This window comes from Pseudophryne corroboree, unplaced genomic scaffold, assembly GCF_028390025.1.
Source record: "Pseudophryne corroboree isolate aPseCor3 unplaced genomic scaffold, aPseCor3.hap2 scaffold_1115, whole genome shotgun sequence".
NCBI classification, from domain to species: Eukaryota; Metazoa; Chordata; class Amphibia; order Anura; family Myobatrachidae; genus Pseudophryne; species Pseudophryne corroboree.
In genome coordinates, this window is record NW_026967741.1 from 146,163 (window position 1) to 167,747 (window position 21,585).

The window sequence follows — 21,585 nt, forward strand, 5'->3', positions numbered from 1 at the left end:
GGGAGAAATATGCAAAGGTACAAGACAGTTTTTCCTTGCCAATATCTCTCTTTTGCAAAGAGCTGCGCATTGGAAAATTCAGGGCTATGCCGTGTAGATGATGGCCTAACAGGAGGCTTTAAAATTTTCTTTCTAGTGTCCTTCGTTTGGGAGAAAAATGCAAAGGTAAAAGACAGCTTTTCCTTGCCAATATCTCTCTTTTGCAAAGAGCTACGCATTGGAAAATTCAAGGCTATACCGTGTAGATGAAGCACTAACAGGAGGCTTTAAAATTTTCATTCTAGTGTCCTTCGTTTGGGAGAAAAATCCAATGGTACAAGACAGCTTTTCCTTGCCAATATCTCTCTTTTGCAAAGAGCTGCGCATTGGAAAATTCAGGGCTATGCCGTGTAGATGATGGCCTAACAGGAGGCTTTAAAATTTTCTTTCTAGTGTCCTTCGTTTGGGAGAAAAATGCAAAGGTACAAGACAGCTTTTCCTTGCCAATATCTCTCTTTTGCAAAGAGCTGCGCATTGGAAAATTCAGGGCTATGCCGTGTAGATGATGGCCTAACAGGAGGCTTTAAAATTTTCTTTCTAGTGTCCTTCGTTTGGGAGAAAAATGCAAAGGTAAAAGACAGCTTTTCCTTGCCAATATCTCTCTTTTGCAAAGAGCTACGCATTGGAAAATTCAAGGCTATACCGTGTAGATGAAGCACTAACAGGAGGCTTTAAAATTTTCATTCTAGTGTCCTTCGTTTGGGAGAAAAATCCAATGGTACAAGACAGCTTTTCCTTGCCAATATCTCTCTTTTGCAAAGAGCTGCGCATTGGAAAATTCAGGGCTATGCCGTGTAGATGATGGCCTAACAGGAGGCTTTAAAAAATTTTTTCTAGTGTCCTTCGTTTGGGAGAAAAATGCAAAGGTACAAGACAGCTTTTCCTTGCCAATATCTCTCTTTTGCAAAGAGCTGCGCATTGGAAAATTCAGGGCTATGCCGTGTAGATGATGGCCTAACAGGAGGCTTTAAAATTTTATTTCTAGTGTCCTTCGTTTGGGAGAAAAATGCAAAGGTACAAGACAGCTTTTCCTTGCCAATATCTCTCTTTTGCAAAGAGCTACGCATTGGAAAATTCAGGGCTATACCGTGTAGATGAAGCACTAACAGGAGGCTTTAAAATTTTCATTCTAGTGTCCTTCGTTTGGGAGAAAAATCCAATGGTACAAGACAGCTTTTCCTTGCCAATATCTCTCTTTTGCAAAGAGCTGCGCATTGGAAAATTCAGGGCTATGCCGTGTAGATGATGGCCTAACAGGAGGCTTTAAAATTTTCTTTCTAGTGTCCTTCGTTTGGGAGAAAAATGCAAAGGTACAAGACAGCTTTTCCTTGCCAATATCTCTCTTTTGCAAAGAGCTGCGCATTGGAAAATTCAGGGCTATGCCGTGTAGATGATGGCCTAACAGGAGGCTTTAAAATTTTCTTTCTAGTGTCCTTCGTTTGGGAGAAAAATGCAAAGGTACAAGACAGCTTTTCCTTGCCAATATCTCTCTTTTGCAAAGAGCTGCGCATTGGAAAATTCAGGGCTATGCCGTGTAGATGATGGCCTAACAGGAGGCTTTAAAATTTTCTTTCTAGTGTCCTTCGTTTGGGAGAAAAATGCAAAGGTACAAGACAGCTTTTCCTTGCCAATATCTCTCTTTTGCAAAGAGCTGCGCATTGGAAAATTCAGGGCTATGCCATGTAGATGATGGCCTAACAGGAGGCTTTAAAATTTTCTTTCTAGTGTCCTTCGTTTGGGAGAAAAATGCAAAGGTACAAGACAGCTTTTCCTTGCCAATATCTCTCTTTTGCAAAGAGCTGCGCATTGGAAAATTCAGGGCTATGCCGTGTAGATGATGGCCTAACAGGAGGCTTTAAAATTTTCTTTCTAGTGTCCTTCGTTTGGGAGAAAAATGCGAAGGTACAAGACAGCTTTTCCTTGCCAATATCTCTCTTTTGCAAAGAGCTGCGCATTGGAAAATTCAGGGCTATGCCGTGTAGATGATGGCCTAACAGGAGGCTTTAAAATTTTCTTTCTAGTGTCATTCGTTTCGGAGAAAAATGCAAAGGTACAAGACAGCTTTTCCTTGCCAATATCTCTCTTTTGCAAAGAGCTACGCATTGGAAAATTCAGGGCTATACCGTGTAGATGAAGCACTAACAGGAGGCTTTAAAATTTTCATTCTAGTGTCCTTCGTTTGGGAGAAATATGCAAAGGTACAAGACAGTTTTTCCTTGCCAATATCTCTCTTTTGCAAAGAGCTGCGCATTGGAAAATTCAGGGCTATGCCGTGTAGATGATGGCCTAACAGGAGGCTTTAAAATTTTCTTTCTAGTGTCCTTCGTTTGGGAGAAAAATGCAAAGGTACAAGACAGCTTTTCCTTGCCAATATCTCTCTTTTGCAAAGAGCTGCGCATTGGAAAATTCAGGGCTATGCCGTGTAGATGATGGCCTAACAGGAGGCTTTAAAATTTTCTTTCTAGTGTCCTTCGTTTGGGAGAAAAATGCAAAGGTAAAAGACAGCTTTTCCTTGCCAATATCTCTCTTTTGCAAAGAGCTACGCATTGGAAAATTCAAGGCTATACCGTGTAGATGAAGCACTAACAGGAGGCTTTAAAATTTTCATTCTAGTGTCCTTCGTTTAGGAGAAAAATTTAATGGTACAAGACAGCTTTTCCTTGCCAATATCTCTCTTTTGCAAAGAGCTGCGCATTGGAAAATTCTGGGCTATGCCGTGTAGATGATGGCCTAACAGGAGGCTTTAAAATTTTCTTTCTAGTGTCCTTCGTTTGGGAGAAAAATGCAAAGGTACAAGACAGCTTTTCCTTGCCAATATCTCTCTTTTGCAAAGAGCTGCGCATTGGAAAATTCAGGGCTATGCCGTGTAGATGATGGCCTAACAGGAGGCTTTAAAATTTTATTTCTAGTGTCCTTCGTTTGGGAGAAAAATCCAATGGTACAAGACAGCTTTTCCTTGCCAATATCTCTCTTTTGCAAAGAGCTACGCATTGGAAAATTCAGGGCTATACCGTGTAGATGAAGCACTAACAGGAGGCTTTAAAATTTTCATTCTAGTGTCCTTCGTTTGGGAGAAAAATCCAATGGTACAAGACAGCTTTTCCTTGCCAATATCTCTCTTTTGCAAAGAGCTGCGCATTGGAAAATTCAGGGCTATGCCGTGTAGATGATGGCCTAACAGGAGGCTTTAAAATTTTCTTTCTAGTGTCCTTCGTTTGGGAGAAAAATGCAAAGGTACAAGACAGCTTTTCCTTGCCAATATCTCTCTTTTGCAAAGAGCTGCGCATTGGAAAATTCAGGGCTATGCCGTGTAGATGATGGCCTAACAGGAGGCTTTAAAATTTTCTTTCTAGTGTCCTTCGTTTGGGAGAAAAATGCAAAGGTACAAGACAGCTTTTCCTTGCCAATATCTCTCTTTTGCAAAGAGCTACGCATTGGAAAATTCAGGGCTATACCGTGTAGATGAAGCACTAACAGGAGGCTTTAAAATTTTCATTCTAGTGTCCTTCATTTGGGAGAAAAATGCAAAGGTACAAGACAGCTTTTCCTTGCCAATATCTCTCTTTTGCAAAGAGCTGCGCATTGGAAAATTCAGGGCTATGCCGTGTAGATGATGGCCTAACAGGAGGCTTTAAAATTTTCTTTCTAGTGTCCTTCGTTTGGGAGAAAAATGCAAAGGTACAAGACAGCTTTTCCTTGCCAATATCTCTCTTTTGCAAAGAGCTGCGCATTGGAAAATTCAGGGCTATGCCGTGTAGATGATGGCCTAACAGGAGGCTTTAAAATTTTCTTTCTAGTGTCCTTCGTTTGGGAGAAAAATGCAAAGGTACAAGACAGCTTTTCCTTGCCAATATCTCTCTTTTGCAAAGAGCTGCGCATTGGAAAATTCAGGGCTATGCCGTGTAGATGATGGCCTAACAGGAGGCTTTAAAATTTTCTTTCTAGTGTCCTTCGTTTGGGAGAAAAATGCAAAGGTACAAGACAGCTTTTCCTTGCCAATATCTCTCTTTTGCAAAGAGCTGCGCATTGGAAAATTCAGGGCTATGCCGTGTAGATGATGGCCTAACAGGAGGCTTTAAAATTTTCTTTCTAGTGTCCTTCGTTTGGGAGAAAAATGCAAAGGTACAAGACAGCTTTTCCTTGCCAATATCTCTCTTTTGCAAAGAGCTGCGCATTGGAAAATTCAGGGCTATGCCGTGTAGATGATGGCCTAACAGGAGGCTTTAAAATTTTCTTTCTAGTGTCATTCGTTTCGGAGAAAAATGCAAAGGTTCAAGACAGCTTTTCCTTGCCAATATCTCTCTTTTGCAAAGAGCTACGCATTGGAAAATTCAGGGCTATACCGTGTAGATGAAGCACTAACAGGAGGCTTTAAAATTTTCATTCTAGTGTCCTTCGTTTGGGAGAAATATGCAAAGGTACAAGACAGTTTTTCCTTGCCAATATCTCTCTTTTGCAAAGAGCTGCGCATTGGAAAATTCAGGGCTATGCCGTGTAGATGATGGCCTAACAGGAGGCTTTAAAATTTTCTTTCTAGTGTCCTTCGTTTGGGAGAAAAATGCAAAGGTACAAGACAGCTTTTCCTTGCCAATATCTCTCTTTTGCAAAGAGCTGCGCATTGGAAAATTCAGGGCTATGCCGTGTAGATGATGGCCTAACAGGAGGCTTTAAAATTTTCTTTCTAGTGTCCTTCGTTTGGGAGAAAAATGCAAAGGTAAAAGACAGCTTTTCCTTGCCAATATCTCTCTTTTGCAAAGAGCTACGCATTGGAAAATTCAAGGCTATACCGTGTAGATGAAGCACTAACAGGAGGCTTTAAAATTTTCATTCTAGTGTCCTTCGTTTGGGAGAAAAATTTAATGGTACAAGACAGCTTTTCCTTGCCAATATCTCTCTTTTGCAAAGAGCTGCGCATTGGAAAATTCTGGGCTATGCCGTGTAGATGATGGCCTAACAGGAGGCTTTAAAATTTTCTTTCTAGTGTCCTTCGTTTGGGAGAAAAATGCAAAGGTACAAGACAGCTTTTCCTTGCCAATATCTCTCTTTTGCAAAGAGCTGCGCATTGGAAAATTCAGGGCTATGCCGTGTAGATGATGGCCTAACAGGAGGCTTTAAAATTTTCTTTCTAGTGTCCTTCGTTTGGGAGAAAAATGCAAAGGTACAAGACAGCTTTTCCTTGCCAATATCTCTCTTTTGCAAAGAGCTACGCATTGGAAAATTCAGGGCTATACCGTGTAGATGAAGCACTAACAGGAGGCTTTAAAATTTTCATTCTAGTGTCCTTCGTTTGGGAGAAAAATCCAATGGTACAAGACAGCTTTTCCTTGCCAATATCTCTCTTTTGCAAAGAGCTGCGCATTGGAAAATTCAGGGCTATGCCGTGTAGATGATGGCCTAACAGGAGGCTTTAAAATTTTCTTTCTAGTGTCCTTCGTTTGGGAGAAAAATGCAAAGGTACAAGACAGCTTTTCCTTGCCAATATCTCTCTTTTGCAAAGAGCTGCGCATTGGAAAATTCAGGGCTATGCCATGTAGATGATGGCCTAACAGGAGGCTTTAAAATTTTCTTTCTAGTGTCCTTCGTTTGGGAGAAAAATGCAAAGGTACAAGACAGCTTTTCCTTGCCAATATCTCTCTTTTGCAAAGAGCTACGCATTGGAAAATTCAGGGCTATGCCGTGTAGATGAAGCACTAACAGGAGGCTTTAAAATTTTCATTCCAGTGTCCTTCGTTTGGGAGAAAAATCCAATGGTACAAGACAGCTTTTCCTTGCCAATATCTCTCTTTTGCAGAGAGCTGCGCATTGGAAAATTCAGGGCTATGCCGTGTAGATGATGGCCTAACAGGAGGCTTTAAAATTTTCTTTCTAGTGTCCTTCGTTTGGGAGAAAAATGCAAAGGTACAATACTGCTTTTCCTTGCCAATATCTCTCTTTTGCAGAGAGCTGCGCATTGGAAAATTCAGGGCTATGCCGTGTAGATGAAGCCCTAACAGGAGGCTTTAAAATTTTCTTTCTAGTGTCCTTCGTTTGGGAGAAAAATGCAAAGGTACAAGACAGCTTTTCCTTGCCAATATCTCTCTTTTGCAAAGAGCTGCGCATTGGAAAATTCAGGGCTATGCCGTGTAGATGATGGCCTAACAGGAGGCTTTAAAATTTTCTTTCTAGTGTCCTTCGTTTGGGAGAAAAATGCAAAGGTACAAGACAGCTTTTCCTTGCAAATATCTCTCTTTTGCAAAGAGCTACGCATTGGAAAAATCAGGGCTATACCGTGTAGATGAAGCACTAACAGGAGGCTTTAAAAATTTCATTCTAGTGTCCTTCGTTTGGGAGAAAAATCCAATGGTACAAGACAGCTTTTCCTTGCCAATATCTCTCTTTTGCAGAGAGCTGCGCATTGGAAAATTCAGGGCTATGCCGTGTAGATGATGGCCTAACAGGAGGCTTTAAAATTTTCTTTCTAGTGTCCTTCGTTTGGGAGAAAAATCCAATGGTACAAGACAGCTTTTCCTTGCCAATATCTCTCTTTTGCAGAGAGCTGCGCATTGGAAAATTCAGGGCTATGCCGTGTAGATGATGGCCTAACAGGAGGCTTTAAAATTTTCTTTCTAGTGTCCTTCGTTTGGGAGAAAAATGCAAAGGTACAATACTGCTTTTCCTTGCCAATATCTCTCTTTTGCAGAGAGCTGCGCATTGGAAAATTCAGGGCTATGCCGTGTAGATGAAGCCCTAACAGGAGGCTTTAAAATTTTCTTTCTAGTGTCCTTCGTTTGGGAGAAAAATGCAAAGGTACAAGACAGCTTTTCCTTGCCAATATCTCTCTTTTGCAGAGAGCTGCGCATTGGAAAATTCAGGGCTATGCCGTGTAGATGATGGCCTAACAGGAGGCTTTAAAATTTTCTTTCTAGTGTCCTTCGTTTGGGAGAAAAATGCAAAGGTACAAGACAGCTTTTCCTTGCCAATATCTCTCTTTTGCAAAGAGCTGCGCATTGGAAAATTCAGGGCTATGCCGTGTAGATGATGGCCTAACAGGAGGCTTTAAAATTTTCTTTCTAGTGTCATTCGTTTCGGAGAAAAATGCAAAGGTTCAAGACAGCTTTTCCTTGCCAATATCTCTCTTTTGCAAAGAGCTACGCATTGGAAAATTCAGGGCTATGCCGTGTAGATGAAGCACTAACAGGAGGCTTTAAAATTTTCATTCTAGTGTCCTTCGTTTGGGAGAAAAATGCAAAGGTAAAAGACAGCTTTTCCTTGCCAATATCTCTCTTTTGCAAAGAGCTACGCATTGGAAAATTCAAGGCTATACCGTGTAGATGAAGCACTAACAGGAGGCTTTAAAATTTTCATTCTAGTGTCCTTCGTTTGGGAGAAAAATTTAATGGTACAAGACAGCTTTTCCTTGCCAATATCTCTCTTTTGCAAAGAGCTGCGCATTGGAAAATTCTGGGCTATGCCGTGTAGATGATGGCCTAACAGGAGGCTTTAAAATTTTCTTTCTAGTGTCCTTCGTTTGGGAGAAAAATGCAAAGGTACAAGACAGCTTTTCCTTGCCAATATCTCTCTTTTGCAAAGAGCTGCGCATTGGAAAATTCAGGGCTATGCCGTGTAGATGATGGCCTAACAGGAGGCTTTAAAATTTTCTTTCTAGTGTCCTTCGTTTGGGAGAAAAATGCAAAGGTACAAGACAGCTTTTCCTTGCCAATATCTCTCTTTTGCAAAGAGCTACGCATTGGAAAATTCAGGGCTATACCGTGTAGATGAAGCACTAACAGGAGGCTTTAAAATTTTCATTCTAGTGTCCTTCGTTTGGGAGAAAAATCCAATGGTACAAGACAGCTTTTCCTTGCCAATATCTCTCTTTTGCAAAGAGCTGCGCATTGGAAAATTCAGGGCTATGCCGTGTAGATGATGGCCTAACAGGAGGCTTTAAAATTTTCTTTCTAGTGTCCTTCGTTTGGGAGAAAAATGCAAAGGTACAAGACAGCTTTTCCTTGCCAATATCTCTCTTTTGCAAAGAGCTGCGCATTGGAAAATTCAGGGCTATGCCATGTAGATGATGGCCTAACAGGAGGCTTTAAAATTTTCTTTCTAGTGTCCTTCGTTTGGGAGAAAAATGCAAAGGTACAAGACAGCTTTTCCTTGCCAATATCTCTCTTTTGCAAAGAGCTACGCATTGGAAAATTCAGGGCTATGCCGTGTAGATGAAGCACTAACAGGAGGCTTTAAAATTTTCATTCCAGTGTCCTTCGTTTGGGAGAAAAATCCAATGGTACAAGACAGCTTTTCCTTGCCAATATCTCTCTTTTGCAGAGAGCTGCGCATTGGAAAATTCAGGGCTATGCCGTGTAGATGATGGCCTAACAGGAGGCTTTAAAATTTTCTTTCTAGTGTCCTTCGTTTGGGAGAAAAATGCAAAGGTACAATACTGCTTTTCCTTGCCAATATCTCTCTTTTGCAGAGAGCTGCGCATTGGAAAATTCAGGGCTATGCCGTGTAGATGAAGCCCTAACAGGAGGCTTTAAAATTTTCTTTCTAGTGTCCTTCGTTTGGGAGAAAAATGCAAAGGTACAAGACAGCTTTTCCTTGCCAATATCTCTCTTTTGCAAAGAGCTGCGCATTGGAAAATTCAGGGCTATGCCGTGTAGATGATGGCCTAACAGGAGGCTTTAAAATTTTCTTTCTAGTGTCCTTCGTTTGGGAGAAAAATGCAAAGGTACAAGACAGCTTTTCCTTGCCAATATCTCTCTTTTGCAAAGAGCTACGCATTGGAAAAATCAGGGCTATACCGTGTAGATGAAGCACTAACAGGAGGCTTTAAAAATTTCATTCTAGTGTCCTTCGTTTGGGAGAAAAATCCAATGGTACAAGACAGCTTTTCCTTGCCAATATCTCTCTTTTGCAGAGAGCTGCGCATTGGAAAATTCAGGGCTATGCCGTGTAGATGATGGCCTAACAGGAGGCTTTAAAATTTTCTTTCTAGTGTCCTTCGTTTGGGAGAAAAATGCAAAGGTACAATACTGCTTTTCCTTGCCAATATCTCTCTTTTGCAGAGAGCTGCGCATTGGAAAATTCAGGGCTATGCCGTGTAGATGAAGCCCTAACAGGAGGCTTTAAAATTTTCTTTCTAGTGTCCTTCGTTTGGGAGAAAAATGCAAAGGTACAAGACAGCTTTTCCTTGCCAATATCTCTCTTTTGCAAAGAGCTGCGCATTGGAAAATTCAGGGCTATGCCGTGTAGATGAAGCCCTAACAGGAGGCTTTAAAATTTTCTTTCTAGTGTCCTTCGTTTGGGAGAAAAATGCAAAGGTACAAGACTGCTTTTCCTTGCCAATATCTCTCTTTTGCAAAGAGCTGCGCATTGGAAAATTCAGGGCTATGCCGTGTAGATGAAGCCCTAACAGGAGGCTTTAAAATTTTCTTTCTAGTGTCCTTCGTTTGGGAGAAAAATGCAAAGGTACAAGACAGCTTTTCCTTGCCAATATCTCTCTTTTGCAAAGAGCTGCGCATTGGAAAATTCAGGGCTATGCCGTGTAGATGAAGCCCTAACAGGAGGCTTTAAAATTTTCTTTCTAGTGTCCTTCGTTTGGGAGAAAAATGCAAAGGTACAAGACAGCTTTTCCTTGCCAATATCTCTCTTTTGCAAAGAGCTGCGCATTGGAAAATTCAGGGCTATGCCGTGTAGATGATGGCCTAACAGGAGGCTTTAAAATTTTCTTTCTAGTGTCATTCGTTTCGGAGAAAAATGCAAAGGTACAAGACAGCTTTTCCTTGCCAATATCTCTCTTTTGCAAAGAGCTACGCATTGGAAAATTCAGGGCTATACCGTGTAGATGAAGCACTAACAGGAGGCTTTAAAATTTTCATTCTAGTGTCCTTCGTTTGGGAGAAATATGCAAAGGTACAAGACAGTTTTTCCTTGCCAATATCTCTCTTTTGCAAAGAGCTGCGCATTGGAAAATTCAGGGCTATGCCGTGTAGATGATGGCCTAACAGGAGGCTTTAAAATTTTCTTTCTAGTGTCCTTCGTTTGGGAGAAAAATGCAAAGGTACAAGACAGCTTTTCCTTGCCAATATCTCTCTTTTGCAAAGAGCTGCGCATTGGAAAATTCAGGGCTATGCCGTGTAGATGATGGCCTAACAGGAGGCTTTAAAATTTTCTTTCTAGTGTCCTTCGTTTGGGAGAAAAATGCAAAGGTAAAAGACAGCTTTTCCTTGCCAATATCTCTCTTTTGCAAAGAGCTACGCATTGGAAAATTCAAGGCTATACCGTGTAGATGAAGCACTAACAGGAGGCTTTAAAATTTTCATTCTAGTGTCCTTCGTTTGGGAGAAAAATTTAATGGTACAAGACAGCTTTTCCTTGCCAATATCTCTCTTTTGCAAAGAGCTGCGCATTGGAAAATTCAGGGCTATGCCGTGTAGATGATGGCCTAACAGGAGGCTTTAAAATTTTCTTTCTAGTGTCCTTCGTTTGGGAGAAAAATGCAAAGGTACAAGACAGCTTTTCCTTGCCAATATCTCTCTTTTGCAAAGAGCTGCGCATTGGAAAATTCAGGGCTATGCCGTGTAGATGATGGCCTAACAGGAGGCTTTAAAATTTTCTTTCTAGTGTCCTTCGTTTGGGAGAAAAATGCAAAGGTACAAGACAGCTTTTCCTTGCCAATATCTCTCTTTTGCAAAGAGCTACGCATTGGAAAATTCAGGGCTATACCGTGTAGACGAAGCACTAACAGGAGGCTTTAAAATTTTCATTCTAGTGTCCTTCGTTTGGGAGAAAAATCCAATGGTACAAGACAGCTTTTCCTTGCCAATATCTCTCTTTTGCAAAGAGCTGCGCATTGGAAAATTCAGGGCTATGCCGTGTAGATGATGGCCTAACAGGAGGCTTTAAAATTTTCTTTCTAGTGTCCTTCGTTTGGGAGAAAAATGCAAAGGTACAAGACAGCTTTTCCTTGCCAATATCTCTCTTTTGCAAAGAGCTGCGCATTGGAAAATTCAGGGCTATGCCATGTAGATGATGGCCTAACAGGAGGCTTTAAAATTTTCTTTCTAGCGTCCTTCGTTTGGGAGAAAAATGCAAAGGTACAAGACAGCTTTTCCTTGCCAATATCTCTCTTTTGCAAAGAGCTACGCATTGGAAAATTCAGGGCTATGCCGTGTAGATGAAGCACTAACAGGAGGCTTTAAAATTTTCATTCCAGTGTCCTTCGTTTGGGAGAAAAATCCAATGGTACAAGACAGCTTTTCCTTGCCAATATCTCTCTTTTGCAGAGAGCTGCGCATTGGAAAATTCAGGGCTATGCCGTGTAGATGATGGCCTAACAGGAGGCTTTAAAATTTTCTTTCTAGTGTCCTTCGTTTGGGAGAAAAATGCAAAGGTACAATACTGCTTTTCCTTGCCAATATCTCTCTTTTGCAGAGAGCTGCGCATTGGAAAATTCAGGGCTATGCCGTGTAGATGAAGCCCTAACAGGAGGCTTTAAAATTTTCTTTCTAGTGTCCTTCGTTTGGGAGAAAAATGCAAAGGTACAAGACAGCTTTTCCTTGCCAATATCTCTCTTTTGCAAAGAGCTGCGCATTGGAAAATTCAGGGCTATGCCGTGTAGATGATGGCCTAACAGGAGGCTTTAAAATTTTCTTTCTAGTGTCCTTCGTTTGGGAGAAAAATGCAAAGGTACAAGACAGCTTTTCCTTGCCAATATCTCTCTTTTGCAAAGAGCTACGCATTGGAAAAATCAGGGCTATACCGTGTAGATGAAGCACTAACAGGAGGCTTTAAAAATTTCATTCTAGTGTCCTTCGTTTGGGAGAAAAATCCAATGGTACAAGACAGCTTTTCCTTGCCAATATCTCTCTTTTGCAGAGAGCTGCGCATTGGAAAATTCAGGGCTATGCCGTGTAGATGATGGCCTAACAGGAGGCTTTAAAATTTTCTTTCTAGTGTCCTTCGTTTGGGAGAAAAATGCAAAGGTACAATACTGCTTTTCCTTGCCAATATCTCTCTTTTGCAGAGAGCTGCGCATTGGAAAATTCAGGGCTATGCCGTGTAGATGAAGCCCTAACAGGAGGCTTTAAAATTTTCTTTCTAGTGTCCTTCGTTTGGGAGAAAAATGCAAAGGTACAAGACAGCTTTTCCTTGCCAATATCTCTCTTTTGCAAAGAGCTGCGCATTGGAAAATTCAGGGCTATGCCGTGTAGATGAAGCCCTAACAGGAGGCTTTAAAATTTTCTTTCTAGTGTCCTTCGTTTGGGAGAAAAATGCAAAGGTACAAGACTGCTTTTCCTTGCCAATATCTCTCTTTTGCAAAGAGCTGCGCATTGGAAAATTCAGGGCTATGCCGTGTAGATGATGGCCTAACAGGAGGCTTTAAAATGTTCTTTCTAGTGTCCTTCGTTTGGGAGAAAAATGCAAAGGTACAAGACAGCTTTTCCTTGCTAATATCTCTCTTTTGCAAAGAGCTACGCAGTGGAAAAATCAGGGCTATACCGTGTAGATGAAGCACTAACAGGAGGCTTTAAAAATTTAATTCTAGTGTCCTTCGTTTGGGAGAAAAATTCAATGGTACAAGACAGCTTTTCCTTGCCAATATCTCTCTTTTGCAGAGAGCTGCGCATTGGAAAATTCAGGGCTATGCCGTGTAGATGATGGCCTAACAGGAGGCTTTAAAATTTTCTTTCTAGTGTCCTTCGTTTGGGAGAAAAATGCAAAGGTACAATACTGCTTTTCCTTGCCAATATCTCTCTTTTGCAGAGAGCTGCGCATTGGAAAATTCAGGGCTATGCCGTGTAGATGAAGCCCTAACAGGAGGCTTTAAAATTTTCTTTCTAGTGTCCTTCGTTTGGGAGAAAAATGCAAAGGTACAAGACAGCTTTTCCTTGCCAAGATCTCTCTTTTGCAAAGAGCTGCGCATTGGAAAATTCAGGGCTATGCCGTGTAGATGATGGCCTAACAGGAGGCTTTAAAATTTTCTTTCTAGTGTCCTTCGTTTGGGAGAAAAATGCAAAGGTACAAGACAGCTTTTCCTTGCCAATATCTCTCTTTTGCAAAGAGCTACGCATTGGAAAATTCAGGGCTATACCGTGTAGATGAAGCACTAACAGGAGGCTTTAAAATTTTCATTCTAGTGTCCTTCATTTGGGAGAAAAATGCAAAGGTACAAGACAGCTTTTCCTTGCCAATATCTCTCTTTTGCAAAGAGCTGCGCATTGGAAAATTCAGGGCTATGCCGTGTAGATGATGGCCTAACAGGAGGCTTTAAAATTTTCTTTCTAGTGTCCTTCGTTTGGGAGAAAAATGCAAAGGTACAAGACAGCTTTTCCTTGCCAATATCTCTCTTTTGCAAAGAGCTGCGCATTGGAAAATTCAGGGCTATGCCGTGTAGATGATGGCCTAACAGGAGGCTTTAAAATTTTCTTTCTAGTGTCCTTCGTTTGGGAGAAAAATGCAAAGGTACAAGACAGCTTTTCCTTGCCAATATCTCTCTTTTGCAAAGAGCTACGCATTGGAAAATTCAGGGCTATGCCGTGTAGATGAAGCACTAACAGGAGGCTTTAAAATTTTCATTCCAGTGTCCTTCGTTTGGGAGAAAAATCCAATGGTACAAGACAGCTTTTCCTTGCCAATATCTCTCTTTTGCAGAGAGCTGCGCATTGGAAAATTCAGGGCTATGCCGTGTAGATGATGGCCTAACAGGAGGCTTTAAAATTTTCTTTCTAGTGTCCTTCGTTTGGGAGAAAAATGCAAAGGTACAATACTGCTTTTCCTTGCCAATATCTCTCTTTTGCAGAGAGCTGCGCATTGGAAAATTCAGGGCTATGCCGTGTAGATGAAGCCCTAACAGGAGGCTTTAAAATTTTCTTTCTAGTGTCCTTCGTTTGGGAGAAAAATGCAAAGGTACAAGACAGCTTTTCCTTGCCAATATCTCTCTTTTGCAAAGAGCTGCGCATTGGAAAATTCAGGGCTATGCCGTGTAGATGATGGCCTAACAGGAGGCTTTAAAATTTTCTTTCTAGTGTCCTTCGTTTGGGAGAAAAATGCAAAGGTACAAGACAGCTTTTCCTTGCCAATATCTCTCTTTTGCAAAGAGCTACGCATTGGAAAAATCAGGGCTATACCGTGTAGATGAAGCACTAACAGGAGGCTTTAAAAATTTCATTCTAGTGTCCTTCGTTTGGGAGAAAAATCCAATGGTACAAGACAGCTTTTCCTTGCCAATATCTCTCTTTTGCAGAGAGCTGCGCATTGGAAAATTCAGGGCTATGCCGTGTAGATGATGGCCTAACAGGAGGCTTTAAAATTTTCTTTCTAGTGTCCTTCGTTTGGGAGAAAAATGCAAAGGTACAATACTGCTTTTCCTTGCCAATATCTCTCTTTTGCAGAGAGCTGCGCATTGGAAAATTCAGGGCTATGCCGTGTAGATGAAGCCCTAACAGGAGGCTTTAAAATTTTCTTTCTAGTGTCCTTCGTTTGGGAGAAAAATGCAAAGGTACAAGACAGCTTTTCCTTGCCAATATCTCTCTTTTGCAAAGAGCTGCGCATTGGAAAATTCAGGGCTATGCCGTGTAGATGAAGCCCTAACAGGAGGCTTTAAAATTTTCTTTCTAGTGTCCTTCGTTTGGGAGAAAAATGCAAAGGTACAAGACTGCTTTTCCTTGCCAATATCTCTCTTTTGCAAAGAGCTGCGCATTGGAAAATTCAGGGCTATGCCGTGTAGATGATGGCCTAACAGGAGGCTTTAAAATGTTCTTTCTAGTGTCCTTCGTTTGGGAGAAAAATGCAAAGGTACAAGACAGCTTTTCCTTGCTAATATCTCTCTTTTGCAAAGAGCTACGCAGTGGAAAAATCAGGGCTATACCGTGTAGATGAAGCACTAACAGGAGGCTTTAAAAATTTCATTCTAGTGTCCTTCGTTTGGGAGAAAAATCCAATGGTACAAGACAGCTTTTCCTTGCCAATATCTCTCTTTTGCAGAGAGCTGCGCATTGGAAAATTCAGGGCTATGCCGTGTAGATGATGGCCTAACAGGAGGCTTTAAAATTTTCTTTCTAGTGTCCTTCGTTTGGGAGAAAAATGCAAAGGTACAATACTGCTTTTCCTTGCCAATATCTCTCTTTTGCAGAGAGCTGCGCATTGGAAAATTCAGGGCTATGCCGTGTAGATGAAGCCCTAACAGGAGGCTTTAAAATTTTCTTTCTAGTGTCCTTCGTTTGGGAGAAAAATGCAAAGGTACAAGACAGCTTTTCCTTGCCAATATCTCTCTTTTGCAAAGAGCTGCGCATTGGAAAATTCAGGGCTATGCCGTGTAGATGATGGCCTAACAGGAGGCTTTAAAATTTTCTTTCTAGTGTCCTTCGTTTGGGAGAAAAATGCAAAGGTACAAGACAGCTTTTCCTTGCCAATATCTCTCTTTTGCAAAGAGCTACGCATTGGAAAAATCAGGGCTATACCGTGTAGATGAAGCACTAACAGGAGGCTTTAAAAATTTCATTCTAGTGTCCTTCGTTTGGGAGAAAAATCCAATGGTACAAGACAGCTTTTCCTTGCCAATATCTCTCTTTTGCAGAGAGCTGCGCATTGGAAAATTCAGGGCTATGCCGTGTAGATGATGGCCTAACAGGAGGCTTTAAAATTTTCTTTCTAGTGTCCTTCGTTTGGGAGAAAAATGCAAAGGTACAAGACAGCTTTTCCTTGCCAATATCTCTCTTTTGCAAAGAGCTGCGCATTGGAAAATTCAGGGCTATGCCGTGTAGATGATGGCCTAACAGGAGGCTTTAAAATTTTCTTTCTAGTGTCCTTCGTCTGGGAGAAAAATGCAAAGGTACAAGACAGCTTTTCCTTGCCAATATCTCTCTTTTGCAAAGAGCTACGCATTGGAAAAATCAGGGCTATACCGTGTAGATGAAGCACTAACAGGAGGCTTTAAAAATTTCATTCTAGTGTCCTTCGTTTGGGAGAAAAATCCAATGGTACAAGACAGCTTTTCCTTGCCAATATCTCTCTTTTGCAGAGAGCTGCGCATTGGAAAATTCAGGGCTATGCCGTGTAGATGATGGCCTAACAGGAGGCTTTAAAATTTTCTTTCTAGTGTCCTTCGTTTGGAAGAAAAATGCAAAGGTACAAGACAGCTTTTCCTTGCCAATATCTCTCTTTTGCAGAGAGCTGCGCATTGGAAAATTCAGGGCTATGCCGTGTAGATGATGGCCTAACAGGAGGCTTTAAAATTTTCTTTCTAGTGTCCTTCGTTTGGGAGAAAAATGCAAAGGTACAAGACAGCTTTTCCTTGCCAATATCTCTCTTTTGCAAAGAGCTACGCATTGGAAAATTCAGGGCTATGTCGTGTAGATGATGGCCTAACAGGAGGCTTTAAAATTTTCTTTCTTGTGTCCTTCGTTTGGGAGAAAAATACAAAGGTACAAGACAGCTTTTCCTTGCCAATATCTCTCTTTTGCAAAGAGCTGCGCAATGGAAAATTCAGGGCTATGCCGTGTAGATGATGGCCTAACAGGAGGCTTTAAAATTTTCTTTCTAGTGTCCTTCGTTTGGGAGAAAAATGCAAAGGTACAAGACAGCTTTTCCTTGCCAATATCTCTCTTTTGCAAAGAGCTACGCATTGGAAAAATCAGGGCTATACCGTGTAGATGAAGCACTAACAGGAGGCTTTAAAAATTTCATTCTAGTGTCCTTCGTTTGGGAGAAAAATCCAATGGTACAAGACAGCTTTTCCTTGCCAATATCTCTCTTTTGCAGAGAGCTGCGCATTGGAAAATTCAGGGCTATGCCGTGTAGATGATGGCCTAACAGGAGGCTTTAAAATTTTCTTTCTAGTGTCCTTCGTTTGGGAGAAAAATCCAATGGTACAAGACAGCTTTTCCTTGCCAATATCTCTCTTTTGCAGAGAGCTGCGCATTGGAAAATTCAGGGCTATGCCGTGTAGATGATGGCCTAACAGGAGGCTTTAAAATTTTCTTTCTAGTGTCCTTCGTTTGGGAGAAAAATGCAAAGGTACAATACTGCTTTTCCTTGCCAATATCTCTCTTTTGCAGAGAGCTGCGCATTGGAAAATTCAGGGCTATGCCGTGTAGATGAAGCCCTAACAGGAGGCTTTAAAATTTTCTTTCTAGTGTCCTTCGTTTGGGAGAAAAATGCAAAGGTACAAGACAACTTTTCCTTGCCAATATCTCTCTTTTGCAAAGAGCTGCGCATTGGAAAATTCAGGGCTATGCCGTGTAGATGAAGCCCTAACAGGAGGCTTTAAAATTTTCTTTCTAGTGTCCTTCGTTTGGGAGAAAAATGCAAAGGTACAAGACAGCTTTTCCTTGCCAATATCTCTCTTTTGCAAAGAGCTGCGCATTGGAAAATTCAGGGCTATGCCGTGTAGATGATGGCCTAACAGGAGGCTTTAAAATGTTCTTTCTAGTGTCCTTCGTTTGGGAGAAAAATGCAAAGGTACAAGACAGCTTTTCCTTGCTAATATCTCTCTTTTGCAAAGAGCTACGCATTGGAAAATTCAGGGCTATACCGTGTATATGAAGCACTAACAGGAGGCTTTAAAAATTTCATTCTAGTGTCCTTCGTTTGGCAGAAAAATCCAATGGTACAAGACAGCTTTTCCTTGCCAATATCTCTCTTTTGCAGAGAGCTGCGCATTGGAAAATTCAGGACTATGCCGTGTAGATGATGGCCTAACAGGAGGCTTTAAAATTTTCTTTCTAGTGTCCTTCGTTTGGGAGAAAAATGCAAAGGTACAATACTGCTTTTCCTTGCCAATATCTCTCTTTTGCAGAGAGCTGCGCATTGGAAAATTCAGGGCTATGCCGTGTAGATGAAGCCCTAACAGGAGGCTTTAAAATTTTCTTTCTAGTGTCCTTCGTTTGGGAGAAAAATGCAAAGGTACAAGACAGCTTTTCCTTGCCAATATCTCTCTTTTGCAAAGAGCTGCGCATTGGAAAATTCAGGGCTATGCCGTGTAGATGATGGCCTAACAGGAGGCTTTAAAATTTTCTTTCTAGTGTCCTTCGTTTGGGAGAAAAATGCAAAGGTGCAAGACAGCTTTTCCTTGCCAATATCTCTCTTTTGCAAAGAGCTACGCATTGGAAAAATCAGGGCTATACCGTGTAGATGAAGCACTAACAGGAGGCTTTAAAAATTTCATTCTAGTGTCCTTCGTTTGGGAGAAAAATCCAATGGTACAAGACATCTTTTCCTTGCCAATATCTCTCTTTTGCAGAGAGCTGCGCATTGGAAAATTCAGGGCTATGCCGTGTAGATGATGGCCTAACAGGAGGCTTTAAAATTTTCTTTCTAGTGTCCTTCGTTTGGGAGAAAAATGCAAAGGTACAAGACAGCTTTTCCTTGCCAATATCTCTCTTTTGCAAAGAGCTGCGCATTGGAAAATTCAGGGCTATGCCGTGTAGATGATGGCCTAACAGGAGGCTTTAAAATTTTCTTTCTAGTGTCCTTCGTTTGGGAGAAAAATGCAAAGGTACAAGACAGCTTTTCCTTGCCAATATCTCTCTTTTGCATAGAGCTACGCATTGGAAAAATCAGGGCTATACCGTGTAGATGAAGCACTAACAGGAGGCTTTAAAAATTTCATTCTAGTGTCCTTCGTTTGGGAGAAAAATCCAATGGTACAAGACAGCTTTTCCTTGCCAATATCTCTCTTTTGCAGAGAGCTGCGCATTGGAAAATTCAGGGCTATGCAGTGTAGATGATGGCCTAACAGGAGGCTTTAAAATTTTCTTTCTAGTGTCCTTCGTTTGGAAGAAAAATGCAAAGGTACAAGACAGCTTTTCCTTGCCAATATCTCTCTTTTGCAGAGAGCTGCGCATTGGAAAATTCAGGGCTATACCGTGTAGATGATGGCCTAACAGGAGGCTTTAAAATTTTCTTTCTAGTGTCCTTCGTTTGGGAGAAAAATGCAAAGGTACAAGACAGCTTTTCCTTGCCAATATCTCTCTTTTGCAAAGAGCTACGCATTGGAAAATTCAGGGCTATGTCGTGTAGATGATGGCCTAACAGGAGGCTTTAAAATTTTCTTTCTTGTGTCCTTCGTTTGGGAGAAAAATGCAAAGGTACAAGACAGCTTTTCCTTGCCAATATCTCTCTTTTGCAAAGAGCTGCGCAATGGAAAATTCAGGGCTATGCCGTGTAGATGATGGCCTAACAGGAGGCTTTAAAATTTTCTTTCTAGTGTCCTTCGTTTGGGAGAAAAATGCAAAGGTACAAGACAGCTTTTCCTTGCCAATATCTCTCTTTTGCAAAGAGCTACACATTGGAAAAATCAGGGCTATACCGTGTAGATGAAGCACTAACAGGAGGCTTTAAAAATTTCATTCTAGTGTCCTTCGTTTGGGAGAAAAATCCAATGGTACAAGACAGCTTTTCCTTGCCAATATCTCTCTTTTGCAGAGAGCTGCGCATTGGAAAATTCAGGGCTATGCCGTGTAGATGATGGCCTAACAGGAGGCTTTAAAATTTTCTTTCTAGTGTCCTTCGTTTGGGAGAAAAATGCAAAGGTACAAGACAGCTTTTCCTTGCCAATATCTCTCTTTTGCAGAGAGCTGCGCATTGGAAAATTCAGGGCTATGCCGTGTAGATGATGGCCTAACAGGAGGCTTTAAAATTTTCTTTCTAGTGTCCTTCGTTTGGGAGAAAAATGCAAAGGTACAAGACAGCTTTTCCTTGCCAATATCTCTCTTTTGCAAAGAGCTACGCATTGGAAAATTCAGGGCTATGTCGTGTAGATGATGGCCTAACAGGAGGCTTTAAAATTTTCTTTCTAGTGTCCTTCGTTTGGGAGAAAAATGCAAAGGTACAAGACAGCTTTTCCTTGCCAATATCTCTCTTTTGCAAAGAGCTGCGCAATGGAAAATTCAGGGCTATGCCGTGTAGATGATGGCCTAACAGGAGGCTTTAAAATTTTCTTTCTAGTGTCCTTCGTTTGGGAGAAAAATGCAAAGGTACAAGACAGCTTTTCCTTGCCAATATCTCTCTTTTGCAAAGAGCTGCGCATTGAAATATTCAGGGCTATACCGTGTAGATGAAGCACTAACAGGAGGCTTTACAATTTTCATTCTAGTGTCCTTCGTTTCGAGAGTTTCCTTGTGGTGCCTCGGATGGATCTCCTTCACTTGACAGGGGGGTGCCCGAGCAGCGACCCTCCCCAGCTCTATCCCAAATCTTACTTACCTGCCAGGTGAGATACTATGATCATGAAGGTGCTTCTCCCAGTGCAAGGCTCACCCATTGCACTCTGGGTGTGCTGCTCCTGCGATTTCCCCAAATGTGGGAAACTTGACTGCATAATTTGTGTTTCCCCTGGTCGGCTCTCATATAATTCAGATCTCTATGTCTCAGGTCTCTCTCCAGCCTAGTTTGCTGTCTGTTTCCACTTCTCTTTTCTTGAGCCGCTCCCTTCTATGCCCTTGCGCACTATCCTGACTTCTCCCGTCTGCTTAATTTGTGCCTTCCAATGCACAATGCGAACTACAGGTAGTGCTGCAGGGCCCACACCCTTTTACTTGCCTTACAGATCAGCTCTGGAGCTGTTACAGTGCCCAGCTGCTGCAAGAAATCAGCTTGAATGCTTCAGGGGCTGGGGCATAGCCAACATGACCCCCACACCGAAGGAGGGTGGAGGTGTTTAATGCGAACTAGGGGTCATCCAAGCGCCGCAAAAGGCTGCCATGCCCTGCACGCCCCTTTTCTCTTTTCATATGCAGATGTAGGTCCCTGCGGCCCTGGCATTACCGCTCCAACTAGTCATCCCTGGCCGGGGTTCCCTGGAGGAGTGGGGACCCCTTAAATCAAGAGGTTCCTCCCCTCGAGGCACCCAAGGGCCAGAGGTGAAGCCCGAGGCTGTCCCCAGCACCCCTGGGTGGTGGGTGCCGGGCTGATAGCCATGTGTGTAAAAAAAGAATATTGTTTTTTGTTGTTGTGGAACTATAAGGCCCAGCAAGCCTCCCCCGCTTGCTGGTACTTGGAGAACCTCAAGTACCAGCAGGCGGGGAAATAACGGGCTTGCTGGTACCTGTAGTTCTACAACAACAAAAAATACCCAAATAAAAACACAAACACACACAGCATGACAGTAAAATTATTGAGACAGGCTGTAGCATGTGGGTGCATGTAACCCTATAAAAGTGATGGATTGGGTGACTATTACAATACCCACTGTTGCTGTCTGAAAAATTATGGATTTATAGATTGCTCTGCCGAGACATGTTTTTTTCTAAAATGCACCACAGGTATGGATGGATAGTATACTTGACGACACAGAGGTAGGTAGAGCAGTGGTCTACTGTACCGTACTGCTATATATTATATTATTTATTATTATTATTATCCTTTATTTATATGGTGCCACAAGGGTTCCGCAGTGCCCAATTACAGAGTACATAAACAAATAATCAAACAGGAAAACAGCAACTTACAGTTGACGACAATATAGGACAAGTACAGGGTAAATAAAAATAGCTACATCAGCAGATGACACTGGAATAAGTATCAGGTGGCAGAAGACTGCTGGATTTGGTGCAGCTGAAGATT

At 41.8% G+C, this 21,585-nt stretch overlaps 1 pseudogene; it reads left to right on the forward strand.

Annotated features, from left to right (window-relative positions):
- Positions 1-20,218: 20,218 nt before the first annotated feature.
- LOC134989676 (U1 spliceosomal RNA) lies at positions 20,219-20,360 on the forward strand (annotated as a pseudogene).
- The last annotated feature ends 1,225 nt before the right edge of the window (positions 20,361-21,585 follow it).